This window comes from Cydia strobilella, chromosome 12 (assembly GCF_947568885.1).
Source record: "Cydia strobilella chromosome 12, ilCydStro3.1, whole genome shotgun sequence".
Classification (NCBI taxonomy): Eukaryota; Metazoa; Arthropoda; class Insecta; order Lepidoptera; family Tortricidae; genus Cydia; species Cydia strobilella.
In genome coordinates this window covers 8,583,469-8,607,284 of record NC_086052.1, presented here as the reverse complement: position 1 = coordinate 8,607,284, position 23,816 = coordinate 8,583,469, and positions in this window count along the sequence as shown.

Below are 23,816 nucleotides of genomic sequence, written 5' to 3'. Positions count from 1 at the left end.
CATAAGTGAAACTTGTGAAAAAATACATATATAAATAAAAATACACCGTAAAACGGCTAACAACTATCTGTAGAACAGAAACCAACGCCAAACTATTCACCTCCCTACCTACCTATTCACACACCTGAGGCAACATGTAATTTTTGTGGTGTAAGTAGATAATATTCAAATGGCTTGTAGTAAACACAACGGACGACATAGAAAAGGTAGCGAGAAAACGAAACAAAACAACATCCATGCGTTCATCAAGTGTCTTGTTAATTAATATAATTTCTTATTACGCCTACGGAGAAAAGGGTGAAGTACCTACGTAGGGGTTTAAATGTTCTCAAGGGGAAGTAATAAAGCAATGCGCAAACTTTCTATAATGACACTTTCTGCAAAATTCTAGTCTCCCGCGGGCGTCTCAGTATTTGCCAAGTTTCATATAAACAGATCTGCGGAAAGGTAAACAAGTTTAGTTTAACTCTCGTTTCGACACTCTGAGGAGACGTATAAACTTCGTACGTCTACGTCTAATTAGGATACAACTTCGGGCCATTCATTTCAATTTCGTTTTCGGGCATTTACTCGGGCTTTAGGCAAAGTTGGATGCTGTGTTGAAAAGATAAGTATTGATTACCTACTCCTTTAATTGTGAGAGGCAGTTGGCGTTTGTTTGTTTTCCGTTCCTGTAAATTGATTGTATTTGAGATCACTTCTCGTGCTTAGGAATATCCTAACCATGAAATCATCTTTTTCATTTATAATCATTGAGATAAATTTAATAAGTAAAATTAAACCTTCTTTGTTACCCATCCATGGATTATCAACACGCGGAAGGCGAAGTACCTAAGTGCTTATCTGAAAAACATTGCCGTAAGCTCTCCCTAACAGCACCGGTTGCTTTTGAAGAACACAACCCGGCCATCGTAAGGAATCTAAACTAATCCCAATAAAGCCTAGTTTCCCTTCTGGCTTGAAGTAATGATAGGGTTTTTTAGTCAATTCTATGTACTGTGGCAATTATTTAGGATTAGGTTGCCAAGCGGAATCCAGGTTTCCTTAGCATGGTGTATCACAAGCCAGCATCACGATATGAAATTATGAAGACACCTCACCATTTTATTCCAGTGTCCATTAAAATCAGCATCGTGTCGCCTTCTTTGCTCAACTCATTCTGTTATAGCGTAAGCATTCCTTTACCGCAGTTATTCATATTCAATTCGGTCAAAAATGGGAAAGCCGGTACGTGTTGAAATTATTATCTAATTATCTAAACTGTACCCATTACTCTTGGTTACAATAATCCTTTTTTCCTTATCTTCTGAGCATGTAAATACAATACAATAGGTAAAATACAGCGTAAAACACCAAAGTAGCTCAAAAAAATTAGTACTCATCAGTTACGAAGACGATTATATTTTATCAGTTCTCTTCATAAAAATCACAGCTTCTTTAAGTTTTTTCACCTTTTTAATATATTATATATTACAAGGAATGATAAATAAAAAAGTAAAATCAAAATTACCGAACTAAAAATTAAATTAATATTAAACAAAATTAAATTACAAAGAACCACTATCAACTCAATAAGTGGCGTATTCATCATAACTTTTTCAAGAAACTTACTTAATTTCAATGTCCCTTAAATGCATATTTGCAGGTTTATTACGTTGCAACAATTCACAAAATAAATAAATTACATAAAAGTGTATTTGTGCATGCGGCGGAATGCCGCAATCACTGGAGTGTGGTGTTTAGTATCGCTGTGCGAGGGCTGTGCTTCTTCATTATAAACTCATCAACTATTGTTTTATAGCGCGATGCACCATTGTTATACGACATTCGCTAGGGTTGCCGCTTTGGAAAAGGAAAAAAAAATTTTTTTTTTGGTCAATTATAAAAAAATATAAAAAAACTTTTGCGGCAGACGGATCAGATACCGAAGCAAGCCCATAAGTTTTCTGTGAATGATGATGTTTCGTGAACAATAAAAGTATTGACGTTACCGTCAAATCCTAGGCTGCGAGCCCTTAATATATGGTCCAACATCATAGGAGCTCTTCACACAACTTGCCTGGATAAGGTATATGACGAATTTCCAGTGCTCAATTCGGGCACGGATCGGATTCATAAACAAGCTATCTTCGACAAAAGGTACAAAATACAGTTATACGAGGACGACAATTACGAAGGACTCAATCCTCGGGAGCTCAGAATCTTCACTGATGGGTCCAAAACAGACAGCGGATCGGGCTCTGGAACCTTCTCAGAAGACCTGAACATGTCAATTACCACTCCGCTAGGAGCCCATAACTCGGTATTCCAGGCTGAGTGCATGGGCATCATAAACGCGGCGGCTGCCATCACTGCAAGGAAGGTAGTAGGATCCTCCATCCGCATACTCTCCGACAGTAGAGCATTCTTGATGGCTCTAAAAAGCCATATAGTCACATCCAAACTTATACACGAATGCCACGAACGACTAATGGAGGTATGTCATAACAATAAGATCACCCTACAATGGATCAAAGGACACAGCGGATCCCGGGGTAACGATGCTGCGGACGAGCTTGCCAGGCAAGGATCGAGTGCGGGAGCGATTGGCCCAGAACCGATCCTCCCGATACCGTTTAGCAAGGTACGCTCAATGCTGCTGGCACGTACAGGGAAACTACACACAGAACATTGGCTAAACCAGACTGGATGCAGACAGGCCAAACAAGCCATGCCTGGCATCAACGGAAAGCTCACAAGGGTGCTCCTTCAATTAGGAAAGACCCGACTGAGCATGGTAACCAGTGTCATAACAGGTCATGGACTATTTAACAAACATCTTTTTATAACAGGTGTCACAGACAGTCCCCTATGCAGAGGATGCATGGAGACAGAAGAAACAGCCTCTCACGTGGTGCTGGAGTGCAGCGGAGTGGCCCCATACAGGGCAAAACATCTCGGATCCCCGAGAGACCTCCCCGAGGTCCTACTCAACATCAAAGGTTTGATAGGTTTCCTCTAGGAGCTGGGCTGGCAGGACTAGCCCACCCCCATGTCACGTAAAATAGGCGCCAGTCTTCGAGTTGCGGAAAATCGCCCGAACTACAATACAATACAATACCGTCAAATCCTTTAATTTAGTTTTTCACTGAGTTATCGATAATAATTAGCATTTATTATTTTGTTAGTTACCTATTTTGTTTAATTTTACTGTCAGAACGTGTCAGAAGGTATGAGATGCTCTGTTGGTTTGTAAGATTCAAGAAAAGAGCGTATTCCCATCTTAAATGCCGGCAACGGACTTACAATCCCTCTGGTGTTGCTGGTGTCCATGGGCGGCAGTAATCGCTTACCATCAGGTGATTCGTGTGCTTATTTGCCTCCCATATCATAAAAAACAGAGATACATATAGGTATTCTATTGTTTTGTAGGAATAATATAATCAACACATAAACTTCAAGTAAATTTGATTATCAGTGCGATAGCGCAGATGCACATGAACTATAGTATGATTCCAAATCGACATCTATACTACTATTTACCTTGAAATACACGTTTAGTTATAAGAGGTCTTAAATTGGTGTTATTTGACATTTGACAACCCTATTTCCGCTGGCAAATAAATCCTTGTTCCATGGCGCCGGAAGTATACACATATAAATATAAGCATGAACGCTATTTCGTGGTCTATAGGTCATACTATATGAACGTATAAATTGTTAAATTAGATAATATTTCAACACAAAATTATACGAGTAGGTACAGTCAAGGGCATAAATATATATACATTCACAAAGTTTCAAAAATATGTGTACGCTCTTACATATTAGACAATAAAGTCGTCTTCACGTATTTTTGAGCCATTTGTCGGATCGATATTTTTGCCTTCGACTGTACAGTCAAGTGTAAAAATATGGGTGCATATAACTTACTCAAAAATATGTCTCATGTTTCTTAATTCGCTGACATAAGAGCTATGGCCCATATTTTTGAGTATGATGAGTGCACCCATATTTTTACACATGACTGTCCATGTAATGTAAACTAAAATAGGTATCACATATACGAAAAAACCTTATCATAACAAACCCAGATACCTAATGTAGATATTTATATTGAAATAACTCGACCGTGTTTTATAGCTTTTATGCGTTTGTTAAGCAAATAATGTAAATAATGGCGAAATTTTTCAACATTTGTTACCGTTAAATCAGGTAACTAGTCTACAACTTACAACTATGGTCCAAATTCAAGTTCCAGTAAAATATGTATAAGTATTTTTCAAATTATGTTGAGTGTATAACATAGAAAGAGCATAGATGTATAAGTGTATCCGCAGTAGAACGAGAGTACCTAACCGATGTAGCCCTCCGAATCGCTAAACTTAAGTGGCATTGGGCGGGGCACATTGCACGTAGAACTGATGGCCGTTGAGGCTGAAAGGTTCTCGAGACCACGTACCGGAAGGCGCAGCGTGGGTAGGCCCCCCACAAGGTGGACTGATGACCTGGTAAAGGTCGCGGGAGTCCGCTGGATGCGGGTGGCGCAAGACCGGTCACTGTGGCACTCTTTGGGGGAGGCCTATAATTATGATGATGATGATGATGATGTAAGCTCCAAAATAAATGTAACGAGTACAAATCATAAAGGCTCGTTAAGAATCAACGTTAAAAACTGGACCATAGTTGTACTTAAGGACTATAATTACCTGATTTTACGGTACGCTACTTTTCGCTTTTTGGCTATCTGTCAATTCGTTTGTATATATTATAGTTATATATTAAAAAGCACGGTTCAATAATGTCAGGCGCATTCTATAATAATTTAATGACTTTTAGCATAGCAGGTGATAATCCATATCCATACTAATATTATAAATGCGAAAGTCTGTCTGTCTGTCTGTCTGTGTGTTCCCTCTTCACGCCTAAACCGCTGAATCGATTTAGATGAAATTTGGCATAGAGATAGGTTGAGTCCCTGAGAAGGACATAGGATAGTTTTTATCCCGAAAATCATCCCTTAAGAAAGTAAAAAGCGGGGTGGAATTGAAATAATTAATGAAGTGTCTGCTAATTTGTGTGCAAATTATGCTCAAATTGAATAATTGCTATGAAATTTTTTCCCGAGCGCTATGCTTGCTTTAGCTGCTGTTAGTAAGTCCGCGCAGACGAAGTCGCGGGCAAAAGCTAGTTCTAAATAACGAGCCTTCCAAGTATCGCCATAACACAGAAACTGTACAGAATATTCGGAACGATACAAATCGAGGGGAGAAATATAAATATTTATTGTACAGGTGGTATAAACCGCTCGAGGATATTGCTGGATAAATTGATTGTTCGGGGTCGGTTTTCCATTTAGATATGGAAATGTCCGGGATTGTGTACGAAAATCTTCGATTTACCTGCCTTTTTTCTCAACAAATCATTGTAAAAGCGGTGCGATCAAGGCTTTTGTTTGAACGGGGTAATCTCCCTGATTTAAGCACTAAGCTATGTATGCTCCACGTTTCGATTTACGGTTGAGGGTTCAAATTTCGATGCCGCTGCCGTATGGAGGTAATGCTAATTGAGGCAACCAATGTGATTACTAGAATTAGATGGACATCAATTTGCAGGATTGGATATAAACACACTAATAGGTCGATGCTGATCAATACATATTACATATACCTACATTGAAGCAGGGAACTGACGCGATTTGACTTTAAATCGGATACCCTACAAGTTATAGAATAATGGAACATAAATCTGTAGTAATGCTTACACTCTGTTGTAATCTATGACTATGACGTATGTCTGCAACATTTTCAAGTGCTTTTGTGTTAGTCGTCGAGGTTATAACCGATGACATAAAACTAGGAATATAATTTCTTAAATCCTAATACAAATAAAACATGACCCTTCTAATATTAGATTGGGAATGAGTGTAACAGATAAATTTCGACAAACGATTGATTCCTATGACAAAGGGTGCGGCCATGCGAAATTAATTCAATAAAAAAGGTCACAATGTTGTCCTTTATGTTGCTTTAGATTCGATCACCGTTAGAGAACACCTGCCCTGGATGATTTCAAACGTAAAGCATAGTCGTATCAACAACATCAAATATACTTCACGTGTGGCGGATGAGCCAGACCACATGTATTTATGTTACATTACGCAAAATTTCGTAAACTTCCTAAACTAATTTTGAAAATTCTTACATTTCTGTATGTATGTTGAACGACATTTTGTATTTCTAAATTAAAATCTTTTTCTTGTGATTTTTTTTAGTTTTTTTTTTGAGTCTTCGAAATTTGTATGATTTATACATAGCAATGACCGGCCGGAACCGCTGTTACCGCATCGCAGGGTTCATCACTACGGCAGGTACACAAGCCAATCAGGCACGATGACATACGTCAGTAGCCTCTCTATCGGACTGCGCCAGACACGTGACAGCCGGAACAGCCGAGAAACAGAACTCGTTCCCTTGATGAGCCGACAGGATACCAAGCTATATAAATCTCATTTGATAATGAAATTCACTAATGAGTTGGTATAAGATTCGAATTCCTTTCGCATCTAGTAAAGTGCGCCCCGGTTCGATGTGGACCGTACTTAACTTAGGTATTAACAATATATTACTCCAAGTACTTAATGGAAAATCACCTTACTTTAAAGGCACTCATTGACTTTTAGAAAACAGTGAAAATACTCATTATGAGTCACTTACGATCAACATTAGGAAGCAACAATGAAATAAACCTAATTCCAGTACTAGCTAAAAGAATAAAATGCGTTACTTTGAGTTCTGCTCGCAGTTTCAGGGCAATAAACTGTTCGCAGTCAATTTAACGTCAGTTATTTATCGCGCCTTTAGCGAGCACTTCAAATACGTTTTCATTTTACGCAGCTGTAACAGGTCTTTAAGTATATATAGATCTATATGACTTAAAAAAGTTGTCTATCTGGAATAGTTTTTAAAATTCTGTCTGTCTATAGTTTTCTATTTTTGAGAACTGGAACTTTCAATTTCGAAGTAGCTAAACGACTTAAAATGCTGCATTTTTATTTATTTATCTATCTACCTACAAGAAGATAAGCATAACTTACAGAAATAGTTGGACTACATTTTCACTTAGAATTGCAAACTGCTCCAGCGTAAAGAGATATCCGGCACAAAGTTGTCACGTGCACAGATAAGACAAACTGCACGTCTCGCTGCTACACCAAAGCCGAGAAAGATTGATGAGATAGAACGAGACAGATTTATTGTCAGACAAAGAACATTATAGTGACGAGTGGTAGCAATTTATGGTCAGAATTATCGTAGTTATTCAAAGGTATGTGTGTAGTTTCAACCTGCATAGGGCCGCCATGGCAACAAGATTCAATATTATAATTCTTTATAATTTCAATAATAAATTACATTTGAAGTTTCCTTAGATTTGACTTAGCTCGATTATCAGAGAGATTAAAAACAAAAATTCCAACAACGCATAGTTTCCTCTTCGTGAAAGGTCTGATGGCAGTTGGTTTCTTGAATATTAGTGACTGCGGCAATTTTTGGTATTAGGTTGCTGTGCGTACCCTAGACTTTTCATGCCGATTTTTCATGCCAACATATTAAATACTAGGTGTACAACATTTCAAGTCGCCAGCAAAGTCAAATTCAACTTGTTTGATAGAAACCTTTGTTTGCAAAGTACATTATGCAATAAAGCATTTCTGATCGATATTCAACCATATGTTAGTAAGAACTAAACAAGAATGAATGTTGCCGCGTCTGTAACCCAAATCTATTCTTCATGTAGATAAACATTTTAAATGTACCCAACCGTCACCCAACTTAGGTTCCAAAATTAGTTCAAATGTCTTAATGGCTACCACGTGGCCGACTTTATGACAGTCATAAATTTGATATCACCAATTACCTAATCAATTACCAATAAACAAATGAAGAAAACTTTTTATACAGCTGTCATTAGACGGTGTTAAATACCTTCAAATTGCTTTGGTTTACCAGCGTCTACTATGTTTTTGACAGGTAGTAACTTCGTTTCCGCCGCCAAGGCTCGAACGTAATAAATCTTTCGTCAAGAGACCTTTAAGTGTAACTGGGGCTAATGTATGTGGAATAAATGGTTTCCTGTGTTTATTGTTGCACCTGTCAATATCATGGCAACATTAGGCCATGTTTAATGCATGCCTTTAAGTTGCTTTTACAAATAAAAGGACGTTTTGAACGGGAGCGGAAAACAAAGAGTGAAAATAAAGAAAACTATAGACATGTTGTAAATAGAGTAGTAAAAAATTTGAAAAAGCGTTTACACGAGTATGTAATTTATTTTACCGTAAAACAAGTAGGTAAAATACAGAATATATTGGAATGGGCAAATAATATGTCCCATAAAATTTGTTTCTTGTAGAATTCAACTTTGTAAATTTTTGTTTAAAATAGTGGTCAGATAAAATATTTTATTTTATTTATTTGGGGCATCAACAGCAATACATATATTAGATATTTTAGATCTACCACGGTTTATAACATGTCTATACAATTAAAAGTGCGTTCTGAATTTAGTCCGGTTGAGTGTCGATTTCCGTTCGGCTATTATCCGAAAATTTACTTTTATTAAATCTTATAACTAACTAGCGACCCGCCCCGGCTTCGCACGAGTAGTTCAACTAATTTACACAAAAATTATACAAATTATACATACCTACCTTCCGCTTGAATCACTATATCTATTTAAAAAAACCGCATCAAAATCCGTTGCGTAGTTTTAAAGATCTAAGCATACATAGGGACAGACAGACAGCGGAAAGCGACTTTGTTTTATACTATGTAGTGATAAAACAGGGCTAAATGTTCTGTGAATCAATATTTGTTTGAATAAAGATTCACACAAATTTTGATTTTAAATATTTCATGATCTATTTATAACTTTAGTTTAAATTGCAAAACTAATAGAAATAAAAAAAAAACCGTTTAATTCTATAAAGTATACTCGCACTTAACGAATCTAATAATAGAGTCGCTGCTCAGTGTTAATTCCCGCGTTAAGTTTACACAACATGGCAAATTTACAATGTAAAGCCGGTCCAAGTGCTAACATTATTATTCAGAGTAGCGTGTGAGAGATTCATTAAGACTTGGCTGTATTGAATTTCTAAAGGGCTGAGAGAAAAAAACGATTCCATTGAATGACGAAGCTAAGCTAAGTATTTTTTGTTTTTTTTTTTTAATCTTAGTGTTTTTGAAATCTTTAAAGTGTACCAATTTTGTAAATAGCGACTACTATTTAACTACTTTACAGTAGTAAACATAAACATACCACAACAGATTGAAGACCTGTACTTACCGTAAAATGTGTGTACAGTCAAGGGCATAAATATATATGTATACATTCAAGTTTCAAAAATATGTGTACGCTCTTACACCTTAGACAATAACGTCGTGTTCACATATTTTTGAGCCATTTGTTTGGATCGATATTTTTGCCTTTCCACTGTACCTTGCTCGCCAGCAATGGGTAATTACGCTTCAACAGTTTTTATATAAGAAAACTATATCACAACCTCATTTAAACTTACAATATGATAGTAATGATAATCTACTTTAAATCGGAATAATACCAACATATCATCAGTCAATCAGTCGCCATCAGATATATTATATCGGAGCGGCCGAGGTGCTCTAAAATATATGAAATGAACACGCAATCTAACGCCCTGACAATAGAGCACCTTGGCTGCTCCGATATATCTGATGGCGACTGTACCACAACACAATAATTTTAAAATTTAAATTACATTTCTAATTTGATTTCAATTTTCGAGCAAATTAGGCACATTTTGCGATATTAAAACATTAGCGTATAATTGAGACTTGAGAAGTATGTATACTTTATAAACAGTCCAGTAGTGTCGATTAACATAGGTAAGTAGAACATGTTTAAAATGAATTTACTTTCAACCCACATTTAGTATTCTTTGAGCCTTATTTTACGTCCAAGCAGACTGAGTTTAGGGGAGCGGCTGGACTATGTATTAATCCGCTGGGACAGTGGCAACGATGGCTCACTTTATCGATATTTCTTGAGGCCTCAACTCCCCGCTCGATTACTGAGCGGACCGTTATTAGCAGCGGGAAGGATTGTCTTTAAGCTTTTTGTGTCTTGCCTGGATTATGGGGAACTGGGTATAGACTTGGAAAATGTACTTGCGGTTGTTAATTTATTTACTATGGAGCTATGGACTAATTTGGGAAATGTACTTGCGGTTGTTAATTTATTTACTATGGAGTTATGGACTAATTCGGGTTGCAGTACTTGCAGTTGTAGCTATATTATTTAAAAGTAAACAGCTTATATTAATGGAAAAATAGCAGTGTTTTAATGAGTATTAAGTAAGGGGCGTATACAATTTATTCTTAATTTTTTTTGTAAAAATTAACTATAATCGCCACCAAAATTTCATATTAATAACTGTAGGTAAAGTATATTATTTGAGAATATTAATAAAAATCCAAAATCGATACAAATCGACTATGAAATTGTTACTTACATTTACTTAATTTGAGGTGAACTTATTATGGATACATTACAAACCATTCAAAATTTACAATTATTGACCACCTTCAGCATTAAATCTTCCTTTTCTTAGACTTTACTTTTTATTATTATCAACTCCAAAGTTCTTCCTAATTCTTACAATAAATATTTACTCGTATCCATTTTCGTTCCGTAACCAACAAAACAATTAAACTTGCTCTTCTACTACCTTACTTTATCTGGTCGCTTACTTGCTGAGAAAATTTACCGTTCCGTGCTCTAGGATTTAGACAAATCCAGTGGGTCTGATAACGAGTTGGACATAGTTGCACCACACGGCAACGATAGTATATTAAACTTATCGATAATCGATAATTATGGCCATATCGCTTATTGACGAAATAAATGTTGATGATTATTGTGAACGTGGATTATGCCCGCTATTTTGGTTATGGGATTGCAATTTGCTGTGGTTGTGAATAGTCAAGCGGGCATATGCTCAATCCACCTATTAGATAAACATACACCTAAGTTTATCTTATGCTATCCGTGTAACGAGTTGAATACATATTCAATATATGCGATGGTATCGAAATTCAAGGAATAAAGGTAGATATGTCCTATACGTATCTAATAAACCAATGGAATAATTTCTTATCTAAGCCACTTAAATTTATAAACCCTAAAATAGAGAAGTTTGGAGTCGAGTCTACACAAATCAGCTTCACTTGTATGATTTTCATATTCAAGAACTAGTTTATAAGTTTTTGTAATTAAAACATGAAAAAATGGCTGTGGTTCTAACGTAACTTCAATGTAAGACGCCAAATTGGTTTAACCAAATAAATATTACTAAATTTGCTTGTAATATATCGATAGGTAAATTTGCAATCTCTAAAGCAGACAGTCTCCGCAACAAGACGTCGCCGTTGCAGCGCCTCGGATGTTTGCCAACATCACCGTTGCCGATGACAATACAACACACCCTCTACACCCTGGTTTGCGAAAACCTACACGAGTCGAAATCTCCGTCATACCAGTGTAACGGGATCCTGAGATCCATTCCAAAAAAAAACTCATATGAATTTTCTTTTTATTTGAAAAACTATATGTAATTTCTACTTAAAATCACGGGCTCTTTTCGATCCTTCAAGAGAAAAATATATTCAATAAGTACCTTTAAAAGTATGCATTATTTTTCTATGAAGGAACTAACATTGATAATTATGCGTACTCGAATACACTTGAGTACCTATTATCAAACTAATAATTGTGAGTAATGATAGTTCGCAGGTTATTTTGTTTGTATATAAAATCTCTATAAAAAGTGACTTGTAAGTAAGTAAGTAAATATTCTTTATTGCACCAAAATTATACATTTTACATACATGTAAAACTACAAAGAAATATTTAAAGAAAAAATAGAACCAGGTAACAACAGGCGGTCTTATCGCTAAAAAGCGATCTCTTCCAGACAACCTTTGGGTAGCAGGAAATGTGACTTGTGTGAAGTATCTAATGGTTCCCCTGAATCTTCAACTTGCCCGTGCTCGGTAAGCAATTCGAATAAGATCCAAGATCACTGTTAATATTTAAATTGAAACGTTCGCTCGTAGTCTGACTAGATTCCAAGTAAACAAGTGTTGTTGAAACAAGTTCAGTGGATAACTGCAAAATAAGCATGCATATTGTTTTTGTTTATTTTACGTCTTATTTGTACAGTGGTTTGAAATCGCAATGAAATAATTTGAGTTTGATTAACGTTCATATTGAATACAAATAGGTATGCCTGCGGCTCTTTACTTGTATGTTCAAAGATACACTCCAAAAATCCTGTTGGTGGTATTTATTTTAAAAGATTTAATAGTGGCTCGATTTAATCAATCGTAATAATAAATAAAAATTCGTAGGTAATATAATGGAAGGAATATGGAAGGCTTGCAGACACCGTAAAATTTTAGCTGTTGTTTGATTGACCCGCCGTCAAAAAGCCGCTCCCATACAATCGAAGTTCCGCTCTTATTTTAAAACGAAACATGAAACCGTCTGTCTGGTACTAGGTTCCGTTATTAAACTGTAATGCAAAGAAAATAGGGCGAATAGAAGTTTTGTATTTAAAACAAGAGGGGGCTCTACCTAAGATATAAATAAATACTTTGGCATGTATGCAAGTTTTAAAGGAAACTAAATTAAGCTGAATCTAGAATTCGACCCTGAAGCTTATTCTGATTGTAATAACTATTTATGATTATGATATTCTTTCTCTATGGATATGATTTGTCAGCCGTCAACACTGACATTTCTGGTTGAAAAAATTGCACTTTTGACAGCTCATACCTGTAACAATTTCAGAACAAATTCATAGCCAGTCATTACAATCAGAATAAGCTTCCCTACAGCATTGTATCGAGATTACAAGAGGTGGTACTTAAAGGGTTTTTTGTTTTATAACATTGCATTTTCACTTCTTCTTAGTCGGCGTCTTCATTACTGAAGGAATTTTCACAAGCGCTCGTATATGCGAATGCGGATACGCGTATGAGGAAACTATAAAAAAAATGAATCGCGGCACACGAGAGGTCAATACTAGCACAATAAATAAGTTTTATGCATTTTTTATTGTTTTGTTTTGCGTTTTATTACTTTCAGCAGTAAATAGAACATGGCATTCAAAAAATAGCATGAATATGAATATAATATATTAAGAATTCAAATAACTGCTTCATAAAATAAATTACGTTATCATCCCCAATTCAGCCTCGAGCAAGAAGTTGACAACTGCGCGAACACTAATTGTGTAATTCCTTTAAAGCATTCGTTATGATTATCAACTAGGGCAGGCTCCCTTGGGTATAACTTTGTGAAGTACTTAGCGCTTCTTGCGAATTTGTGCGAAATACGCACCCGCCTGGCATGGATACGAGAATATATGTAGGTAGGTAACTGAGTTTTGCAAGATATGAAGTTAATTCAATTGTAGAAATTTTTGTTACGGTTGTAACATATTAGTTTGATTTCAAATCGCTATCGCTTTCGCTGTATCGCTGTGTGTGTGTGTGTGTCTAGTATTGTAGATTAAAATGGATTCATAACTTTGATAGCCCAATAGCTACAGTTAGATGAATAGTACTTGCAAGATAATCTTAAATTCACGCGTTACTTACGTTACGTTCACTCTAACAAATTGACAATCAAATTACATTTATTCTATTTCTATGTCTTTCAATTTATTTTGAATGTTTACAGAACAGTATATGCGGAACAAGAAACAATTAAGTATTATAATTAAAACAGGCTTCCACGAATTTTTAATAAGGCATTGTCAAACCGTGTTCGAAAATATGAGTGAGAATACGGAACCTTACTGTTCTTTCGTTTTTTATCTAGTTTATTTATAAGCAAAGCTTTCATAATCGCAAATATTGCAAAAATATGCCTAGGGCACGCAACCTCGAAGGAAAACTTATTACGGACGTCGAAAGGCCGCAGGCAAAAGCTAGTTCTGAATATTTCACAGTTATCTAGTTACAGCACTTTGTAACTCGACTGAACATGAGACATAAGGGGAGTTGCTTTGAAGCGACTTCCGTTTTCAGTTACTCTGCCACTGTTATTAGACATACGCCAGTTTCTATGGCATTTTAGACGTGAGTGGAAAGTTATGTCGTTACATATAAATGTGAATGTAACCGACGTCCTTGTGTTGGAATTATTTCCACAGAACAGCGAGATGTAAATAGAGAAACTTTATTCATACCGTAATAGAAATGTTTTGTCAGATATTTATAATTTATTGCGGTATTTCTTCGCAATTCATATACATAATAAACTATTCTGTATATAATATTATGATACTAGTAAGTACCTTAACTTTTTGACGCTAGTCGTAGAAAAGAATATCTAGTTTCAAACTTACTATCGAAGCAGGTACTTACTTAATAATTTTGATGTAGAATCGGTTATCGGAATTACAGTCAGACTTTTGAGAGTACTTACTTCAAGTAGGTACAATAAAGGAGATAAGATTAAGATCTGTACCTAGGTACAGTCGACGTCATACACATATATTTCACGTCGACTGTACGAAATATAGGTAAATAGTTATAGCATAAACCCAAATCAATTATTTTCAGCTGGAGACCCATTTTAAGCTTAAGTTTTTGTTTTTAATTATTATAAGACGAGTACCACCTTGACACAACTCGCAGTGCATTTCGTTTCACATCATGATAATCAATATCAAAACCATAATAGAATAAGCAATCAACTTATGAACTTATAAATCCAGATGCACGAAAGATAAAAAAGAAAATTAGAGAATTACACCTTAATTGAAAATGAAATTAGAAATTTACATTATTAATACATTTCTTAATTTCTTGACAGATAGACGATAATCTATGAAGGTTTATGTTGTATGTTGAAATTGTTTTGATTATGACAACGTAAGATCAACTGAACCGCACAACCAAAAAATTAAAGCTTATAATTAATTACTCGCTCTAGTTTAGAAGTAGCGGATGCAAGGTGCGAGTCGATTTGCGTCCACAACTTGAAGCCACTTTGAATTAGGCCGCCGTTACTTGTACTTCTTAGTAGGCTTGTAGAACTAATAGCTTAGTGTTAACTAACCACATATTCTCCTTTGCTTAATTACTGTACTTCCAAACTGAAATAGATAACATACAGTAAAGAAAAAGTGACCAATTCCACCCGGCCAGTGGCCACCCAGTGGCCGGTGGTCTAGTGGTCAGTATGTTAGCCGCGTAAGCTGAAGACGAGGGTTCGATTTCCGCCTCGGCCACCAGTGGACTTTGTCACTTTTTCTTTAGTGCATGATATCTATTTCAGTTTATAATTTATATATGAGGGCGGCCTTGTAAGTATTGTCGTTTGTAAATCTCTCATAATTATTTAAAAGAAAATACCATCGTGTCAAAGTATTTGAATTAAGAATTAGCGAATTATGATTGATCGAACCCTACACTGAGCATAGCCCGACATGCTGAAAAATGTAACCCCCTTCTCTACACCCTCAGCGCAACCACCCCCGAAGGACTTTTAGTATGTTCATCTGGATACCACAAGTAATTTTCAAAACTACACGAATTATTTCCGCAGATTTTTTTTTAATTTTATTGAGCTAATAGTAGTGTGACTACTTAAAAACAAATTAAAATATTTCATAAAATAATTTGATTTGTTCCCTTACAGTTGGGTACTGTACTTCCATTTTATTAAATAATGAGGGTTTTAAGCAGTTAATAGGTAAGTAGAAGGCACCGTATAGCGGGTTTTTGTGGAGTTTTTTAGATGAGATCCTTGTCCAGGAGCCTTGTAACTTTTGTTTGTCACATTTAGAAAAAAAACTGTGCTTATATTTTACATTTTTATTTTAGCATAGGTTTATAAGTTTAAGGTAAATTAGCTTAGTATAAGGTAAACTTATTAGTTTTAGACAAAAGCATGAGTTATTATAAAATAATATATCGATTATAAAATAATATACCTACTTATTCAGCAGCTAACGCACAAAGTTTTCCCAAGAAACTTACACTGCATCGAAACTATTTATAATTTACCTACATCAGCCTTTAGATACATTTAAGTGAGAGACGAGATACTTCATAATATATAGTACCTATAATACCTATATGTATGTAGGTATAGTTAATTCATATAGTTCCCGCAGTGCGTCTATTCAGATCTCGAGAGTTTAATACGCTGCAACTTAGTACAGTTAAGTGCAAAATGTAATTACGGACGTGCAGGAGCAGTGTATCTATAGAGATACGTGTTTTCTTAGAACTTGGGCTGGCTTCGATAGAAGCAATGTTGCTTGTTATAAATTTCCTTTCAAGGTATATAAAATGCAACGGTGCTAAAACCACGTTCCTTTTCGCTTTTCTGAAAATGTTGCTTAAAAATAAAGGTTATTTTTCTAAAATCCTATCTATCTTTTTGCCCACTCGGCACTAATCGAAAAAAAATCACGTCTCTTAGTGTTTGAGTTTAGTGTAAAATACAAAAAAATGCATCGCGTTACGCTATTAGCATTACCTACAAGTAAATCCTCACACAACAAAATATAATATAAAAAAGACTGCATAATTAAAGCACTTACTCACTTAAAAAAGAAAGTAGGAATATGCAAAAAAAACTCATAATTTTTTTGGTAGTGTGATCTGATTTCTAACGAAAATAAATGGATTCTACAATAATCAAATTTTATTTAACAGAACAGTTTTAACATAAAGGTATATACGTAGGTAGATTAAATTAACACAGGTAAAGTTTTCGCAACACCATCTGCAGTCGAATTTAATCAATTATCAACTTTGTTGCATTGACAATGTACTTATATGTAAATTTTAGTGCCACCCTTAGTGAACGGTGAGTAATGACTAGAAAACTTGGAACATTCGTCTTGTTCTAATTAAGCCAATCGATTATACGTAGAGAAGAAGTTTAATTGCAGTTTTGAGCGCGCTCCGCTGGATGCTTATTAAACGCCTTTCAGCCCTGTTTGAATTTAATATTTACCTACGAAGTGGTTTTTGCATAAGTGTTATACTCGAGATAAGTGATAAGGGAAAAGTGTGGACTGAGCGAAGATGTAGTGACAAAAATTGAGAAAGGTATGTTGAGATGGTTTAGACACGTGGAAAGAATGAGTGAAAGAAGGCTAACAAAGAGAGTGTATAAGGGAGAGGTAGAAACGGGAGTTGGAAGGGGCAGACCTCGGCGGACTTTCTCTGATCAGATCGGGGAAATCCTGAAGAAAGGCCAGGTCAAGAGCACCCTAAACCGGCTAGCGTGTATGAGGAATGTTATGAAAGTGAAGGAAGCGAAAGAGGTATGTCAGGATCGTAGCAAGTGGAAATCCGTGGTCTCTGCCTACCCCTCCGGGAAATAGGCGTGATTATATGTATGTATGTATGTATGTGTGTTATACTCGTATAGCCAAAATCACTGCTATAATTAATGTTTTATATTAAGTAAGTAAGTAAGTATTAACTGCAAATATAAAAGAAACTTCGCAGTTAAAAATCAAATTGTCTGTTCCATCGTTAATATAAAATATAATATCAACTTTCTTTTAATAATATGTTGGTGGCAAACAAGTATATACGACCCGGTTGGGCCCCAGTTGGGCTCTGCTCTAGATCTGACATGACATGCGCTGTGCTGTGCCCTACCACTGCACTGACATGACATTTAGTGCCCATCTCTTTGCCTATGTCTCCCTGGACATAGTTTAAGGACCTGGGTATGTCCTTGCTGCTGAAATGCTTTTAATCAATTTTATTGTAGTGCGGCACGCTAGCGCAAATGAGTGAATGCGAATGTAATACCTTAAAAGGTTATAAACAGTAACTTGTGTACGGATTATTTGTGTATTCAAATAGTACGATATCCCTAGTGGATGTCATATTGATTGTTTCTGTGATATATGATATTATACAAAATGGTTTTCATTTAAAACATTGCAATAGTTATTTGTTTTACAAGGGGGCAAAGTTGTTGTTTAACCTCTCGTGCTAATAACCTGAGCAAGTGAAAGATTCAAAAATTGAACCACGAGCTCCGAGAAAAATTGTTAAACAAATTTTGCCGCCGAGTGAAACACAAAAATTTTCACCACACCAACACGAGTAAAATACTAACTGTAAAATATGAAACAAAATCAAAGCTAATCTATTCAAAATCATCATTTAAAAATCAATTCTATCAGCAAACTTAAAAAACAACTCAAAATTTGCATATGATTACTTTGCCTCACATTCGAATAAAATGCAACATTCTTATCAGTTTTTGAACAATCAAGAGAGCCTTTCCCAGCATGGTGTGGTGAAAAAGGATTTAAACTAGCCTGAAAACTCTGAATCAGTTTCCGCCCAAACTAAAACAGAACAACCGTCCAGTTTCAAACTTATCTAACAAATTTAGATGTTATATTGTATTGAAAATCGGAAGTTGCCAGCTTTAAAGCGTATTTCAGTGGGGCCCCACAGTAAACACTGCCCTCGGACTAAGGTAAATGTTCCATGAAATTAGGTACCTCCACATTTTGCTAGCAATGAAATTCGTTTCTCGTCGACCAAATTACTGCGTTATTCTAAAGCTGTATACAATTCTTGTATCTACCTAAATTTACTTTTTGATTAGACTTTGTGGCCAATATATACATGGAACTGCTTTTTTAGGGTTCCGTACCCAAAGTTAAAAACGGGACCCTATTACTAAGACTCCGCTGTCTGTCTGTCCGTCTGTCACCAGGCTGTATCTCAAGAACCGTGATAGCTAGACAGTTGAAATTTTCACAGATGATGTATTTCTGTTGCCGCTATAACAACAAATACTAAAAAGTGCGGAACCCTCGGTGCGCGAGTCCGACTCGCACTTTGCCGGTTTTTATGTAAGTAGATAAGCTAAGCTGTTTAAGTTGGTGTCAAGTCAATCAATCAAATCAATTAACGTCGACGAGTGAATAATGAATTGCTTAAAATCAGGTCATCAAAATCAAACTGCATTTATTTTTCAAGCACCTGCGGGGCTACCGCGAAAACCGAAATTCGCAAATTACGGGATCTTTCTCTTTTACTCCAATGTAGGCGTAATTAAAGTGACAGAGAAAAATGCCCGCAATTTGCGAACTTCGATTTTCGCGGTTATAGCCCTGACGCCCATAGATACCTTACCTACCTTACTCATACAGCCTAACATATGTACAAAACGAATACACTCAAACGCTTAAACCAAATGGTACAAAACATTATTGTAAAATTGCAATCATGTTGGGAAATTGATTAGAAATGTTATTTGTGTATAAAATTAATTAAAATTTTATACACAAATACCTTTTAGGTTACAATCATACCGTTTTCACAATCGATTGCCATCCATTAGCCTGAACAGTCAGATTCCCGTTAACTCAATACAATGGCAACAGATGTATAATACGTATAACACAGCTAAGAGTAATTGTCCTGATCACAGCACCAAATGTGAAGCACTCAGCGAGATGTGAGAAATCGATTAAGTGTCATTTATACGGGACGCGAACGCGACGAAATACAGTAGGCTTATTCGAAAATTGGGCATTGTAAATATTGTACATAACCGTCATTGTCTTATTTTTACTCGATTACCTAAAGTATAATTATTAATTGAATTGAATTGAATATTAATTTTGCTACCTGAGGATATTCTTGCTTCGTGTGTTCCGTCGTAATGTGAAAGCTAATGAGCCGATTTTGGTAAATGAGTTTTCGATCTGTTTAGTCTTGTGACTTAGAGAGATAAGAAAAAGAGGTGTTCTTTTTTTAAACCCGGAGTCAGGTTAAAGTTTTTAGACTAGCTAGGTTTTATCACCTAGTACCGTCACGTAGACGTCTCGTAACGTAAGGCTATGAATACCTGTACCGCTAGAGAGCCTCATATTTATTGATGACCTGTTGTTTATTAGGTACCTCGCACTCACTCGAATTGCTAAATGCAAATGAAACTTGAAAGGTTACTGCCAAGGTTACTCAGCATTTTATATGAACTTTTTTATTTATTTACTATTTTTCGAAAACCTATCAGGATTATTTCTACTCAGAATCGTGAGGACTATCGATTTTATAGGAAAAAAACATTTTGTGACGCTTTGTCACCTATGTACATTTTGTATGGACCATCACATGAGAAATCTGGGAACACTTTTTTCTTTTTAATCAATAGTTCTCGTGATTCAGAGTCAAAATAACCCCAAATATGGTAGTTTTTAGACAAATAAACATGTACTTTTTTTTTTTGAAATTGTCCACCTACGTAAATTGATAAGTACTGCCAAAAGAGACGATTAAATTAATTTCAAAATAGCAACGCCAAAGGTATAATCTGATCGCATAAACCTATATTTATAGTAAAATATTTGAGACTTACCTTAAGTAGGTACATCTATATTCGATTCTTTGTTCATCTCAACAACACGCGAAGACACCGCAACACCTGAATCCGTGAAGAAGAGGGAGACCCTAGTTTGGCTAGTCTTATGTGAGCGGGAGCCGAACACGGCGTATGAAATCTTCTACTTGCGATGATTGGCCTCATTTGACTTCCATCATGTCAAAAGGCACGTACCCATCTGAACTCCTGCTGGCACAAACACTCTTTCACTGCACTACACTCCACCGCGCGCGGATCCGTTCGTTATAGCGCTACGCATAGCAACAAAATGTGCATACGAGTAAAAAAGCACGACCATGTTAAGCGCGTTGGGCGATGTTTATAAAATAACATCTCGATGCACTTAAATAACATCCTTTACGGATTAAAATTACACCATTTTAATAACATGTTTTTATTTTTTTCAATTTTACTATTACTCCGACCTCCGACTGACGTTCTGTCATGTCATGACACTTTTTTTTGTCCGGCTAAAGCTGTAAGCCATACTGCCTTGTCTATGTCATGACACCAACATGACACGTTAATATCCTCTTTGTAAACCCTATACTATATTATACTACTCTTTGTTGTAAACCCATGAACGTATAGGTGCATATAGGTGTAAAGCGAGGTTTAGACTAGCGAGAACTTGCATGCAATTTTCATTATCAATTTTCTGATCAAACTTTTGAATGCAGTTTACCTTAGTAGTCGGCAATGTAACGTAAATTGCATGCAAGTTCTTGCTAGTCTAAACCTCGCTTAATTCCGTGTGTAAACTTTACGCAAAATATGACACTTCAAAGTGACAGTCACTTCTTTAAGTCAACTTCATGTCAAAACCAACAAGCAAATCTTATTAATTTAGATCGATTTTTACACGACTGCCCAAAAAAGGAGTGTACTGTTTGTGTTTTTGATCTTGTGATTGGTGATTTAGATAGTGTACCAGTGCCTTGTGAAATTGTCGATCAAAAACTATTTGGAGTTATGTGCTATGCGTATGCTGCTGTCCTGGACTGCAATTGGACTCTTAGTGCGTTTGGTAATTCTGAAGGTCAGTAAAACAATTACTTAAGTTTACATTTTTAACTAAAGCGCTCTTTTCGGCGAACAAAATATCGTCATAGTTTAGCAAACAGTTTATTTCGTAATAAGAATAAAAATATATTTAAATCCAATAATAAAAATAATAAAATAAAATTTATTAAAGCGAATATACATAGTTCATGATCAGCAACGCAGGCTTCGTCAAGTGCTTACAACAACAAATCAGCTACAGGCGTCGTCACCTACTACAAATGATATAATCCGCAACAGGCTTTGTCAATCTTAAACACTAAATTAAACTAGGCCAAGTCCCCACTTCGGACCGTAGCCGGTCCAAAAGTCCCCATGACACTGGCAGCGTTGCCCCGTTGAATCCAATTGTTATATGCATTTACAGCTCTAAACATATGACGCATGTAGCATTAGTGAGCATGGACAAGTGAATGCCATTTGTTACGCTCCTTGCAAAATATTTCTCAGTTGAAATTCGGCAAGGGAACAAATACTCTTAGCAATGTGGTGCGGTAATGTACGCCGACCCCCTGAATTTTTCATACCCTTGTGGCTCGACAACTAAGCATTACCAAAATTGCGTCATATTTCTTTTTCCAGCACTCAGGAAATAGTTGGATGGATGCATGTTTTTACGCGTGTTTCGACAACACTGAGACATAATAGGGCCCTGATATTTCGTCGTATTTCTTTTATGAATATTATGTCTTGATTTTTATTGCCTATACATTTTTAATTTATACTAACTATAATTATAATTATCATTATGAGCTTTAATTATAAGATAGACCTGGAGTACTAAACTTAATAGTACGTAACTTTAACTTGCCTTACCCAAGTTCACAAAAAATCGCCCTTACAAATGAGAATAACAAACTCTTGGGGGTGCTTAATTATAAAGTAGTAACTATCAATTTTCATCTACATCTACATCTATCAATTTTCATCAGTCTCGTAGTCGTAATATTATCAATTCAACTAGGCTTCTGCACAGTACAGACATAGTACTATGTAACTCTTGTCTTAGTTAGTTGTTGCGCCCTGGCTGATTTCTCAGAACTTTGTGTCAAATGTTCTCTTAGTTACAAAGTAAATCAACTTTTGTATAGTATATAAAGTAAGTTTACGTTAAAGTTTGGAGTCGCATAATTATTTATAAATTGCATATCATTACTATATCAGTTAATTAATGTACTTAATTTATTTGTTACGGTTCACATACCTACAGGGCAGCCAATAGTCCTAGTTCCATCGATTTCGGACACTACAGCAAACTACTAAAAGTGTGGTCCCCAATGAAGCTTAGTTCCTACAAATCTTGCACTTACTTACTGTTAAACTGGTTCGCCAGTTAGTAGCTCTTTAAGCTGTAGTAATAGTTCGGGAATAAATCACAATAGTCCGTGAACCGTGTAACGTTCACGCGTCAGGTGAGATGAAAGGGCCGCTTTCCACGACGGCAATAATTATTTATTCTATTTCGATTTTATTCACTGCAAAGAACTTTGATTAAGTGAAAAAAAAAAACAGTGCCTGGAAGGTACGAATACTGGAATTCAGAAACTACATATAACATCAGTCCGACTCGCACTTGGCCGGTTTTTTTTAGCCAAAACGATTCAATTAAAATGACAAATTACGGAATCAATCGCTCAGGTAATTCTATTAACTTGATTGAACTTTAGAGTGTTCCCACAAGATCTAAGATCCGGTAATAGGATCCGTTCAGTTATGTTGAATTGTATCTACACTAGTAAATCTTAGATTGCTTCCCTATCAGGAGCACGCGTTCGCAGCAAACAAAATGAGTTATTGCACTGCCTGCCGGAAAATGTTAGGACAAATTATTATTAGCTATGTTATTGAAGTATACGGCTTTGGGTTTGTTGTAATAGTGTTTTGTAACGGGCTATTTCGATTTCAAGGTGCTATTCCACCCACCACAGGTATATTTTGTGAAGCGGTATGCTGCTGCTGTGTGTATTTAAATTTATATTATGAATCTAGTAATCCGTGAAATTTTCTATTTTGAAATAGGTTTAATTCCATTAATATTATAAATGAGAGAGTTTACTATAGTCAGTAAAACAATTAGCTTAGCTTAATTTTGCTCATTGTACATAGAAGATTATTGGTTTCGTAGTTCTGTAATAATTTTAAAGAACCCACATTCCGGTTTTCCTGTTCTTTTATAACTGCTGTTATTTTTATCTGAATTGCATACTTATCTACTTGAGCACGTTTTCTACGATAGATATTGTTTATCCAGTTGTTTGCAAAAAACATAAATGTAAGTACAT